General features: G+C 31.4%; 1 pseudogene; it reads right to left on the bottom strand.

The window, feature by feature from the left end:
* Positions 1-315: 315 nt before the first annotated feature.
* LOC122050042 lies at positions 316-491 on the bottom strand (annotated as a pseudogene).
* Positions 492-2,087: the final 1,596 nt, after the last annotated feature.

The following is a 2,087-nucleotide window of genomic DNA, read 5'->3' as shown; positions in this document are numbered from 1 at the left end:
TTTTAATTTAGATAAATTCCTCAAAATTTTGTAGGCATCCACGATGGATACCTACAGTGCATTTCGAGGAAACGTGTTTAGAGCATACCTTATCAAATCTTGGTTATCCATTTGATGACTGGTTCTATGGAGCTCGTTGAGGATGTCCTTTATCCTCGTGTACAATTGAGCACAAAATATTATAGAAGCATATCTTGCTAGATGAATAATAATGCTAAATTTAATCATCACTAGCCATCATGCACACACGTTGCATGTGTAATATAATGTATAAATATGCGTAAATTAGTACCCAGGCCCATAAATTAGACTTGGTAAGTGTGTGCTAAGCCCATGCAGTAGTGCAATATAAGGGCAACGCTCGAGAACCACAGTAGCAAGCTACTGTGGACCCTCCATTATAAAAAATTAATTTAATTTTTTATATCAGATATTAAACTGATAATAATAGATACTACACTTGATCTTAGCCAAAAGGCTGAGAAAAGTATGCTTTCTAATGTCGCCAACCCATAGTATTTATAGAAGCTTCTTCGCTCGTGGTGTTGTAAATCCTAAGATATGGGATTAAAGAGAACTATGATAGTGCTTTGGGCATCACCAAAATTAGTTATTAAAGAGTCCAGATTCTTAATTAAATAATAAGATTAACATCTGACTAATCAATATTAACAGTTTCTAAGTTTTCATCGCTAGACTCTGTTAGTTCAACAAGATCCTCACTGTTGGACATCTCTCTATCATCTATCTCCTCGTAAGTGACATTAACATTTATAAGTAATTCAGATGTGGATTGAAGTTGTGAATCAACTAAATGTCTCTCCACTTCATCATTTTGAAATGCATCATGGTTTTGAGCAGTGATGATGTTCGATATTTCTATGCTTGAGTGAGACTTCATTCCACAAATAAATAACTATTCACTAAATCTTCTTCTCTTCATAAGCTATTCAAAATAGAAAACTTGACTTCTTGTACCCCAAAAATGAAAGGTTTAAACTTATTGAACCTTTTATTTGTATTAACCTCAACTAAATTATAGTTTGGATGTATTTTGGTGCTTGTTCTTGGGATCGGATCATACCATAAACACTTGAACAACACACACCCTTTTATAAGTAATACATGATATTCAATCTTTATGATTTCATCAAATCTACCATAGTAATCAAACGTAGTATTACGGTTGTACATAGATCCTTTGATGCAAACACTAGAATTGTATGTTAATCTCCGTGAATCTTATTGTGCCACACGGAATTTAAGACCTTTAGCATAGTAACCAGAGTACACCATTATTTTATGAAGGGGTCATGATGCAAGATTTATTATCTTATCATCTTGTACATTTAATATTCTATGGTCTTTCACCTATAAAAATAGTTATGATATAAATTAGAACTGAACTTAATACAACATGAACTAAAAAATTTGAAAAATTCTTTAACTTACATATATTTGAAACCATAATATAATTTCGGCCTTTAACTTTTCAGCTACTTCACATGTACCCATTAATGGATTTTATAGATATAGTTGTTGTTCGTACAAGCTAGAAAAGAAGGTAATTTTAAGACAATTGGGATATCAAACAAACAAATTAAATGGGATAAATATTTGATTAGAGAACTCAACTTACTTTATGTAGGGTTTGACTTCATCACAGTTTAAGAGTATGTATATTTTTACAGTGTTGTATTTTTGTTGAGCTAACCATATAGAAATAGATACACCCATTAGATTACCAAAAAACTTGAAAGTAGAAAGCATCGATATCATCAGAATTTCTAGGACATTTGTGATATCTGATTTTCATATTATTAGCAAAATAATCTGAGTAGAAAAAAGACACTTTTTCAACCAAATAAGTATTACAGATTGACCCCTAAACTCTTGCTTTGTTATGAACATTATTTTTTAATTTATTCAAAAATCATTTGAATGGATACATCTATCTATACTGCACAGGACCAGCTATTTATGCCTCGTATGGTAAATGTACTGGTAAATGTTCCATTGAATTAAAAAAATTGGGTGGAAATATGCGCTCCGACTTATATAGTATGAGAGGAATATTTATTTCTAGC

Source organism: Zingiber officinale, chromosome 2B, assembly GCF_018446385.1.
Source record: "Zingiber officinale cultivar Zhangliang chromosome 2B, Zo_v1.1, whole genome shotgun sequence".
Taxonomy (NCBI): Eukaryota; Viridiplantae; Streptophyta; class Magnoliopsida; order Zingiberales; family Zingiberaceae; genus Zingiber; species Zingiber officinale.
The sequence above is the reverse complement of the archived record's forward strand: the minus strand, read 5'-3'. Positions and strand labels throughout refer to the sequence as shown.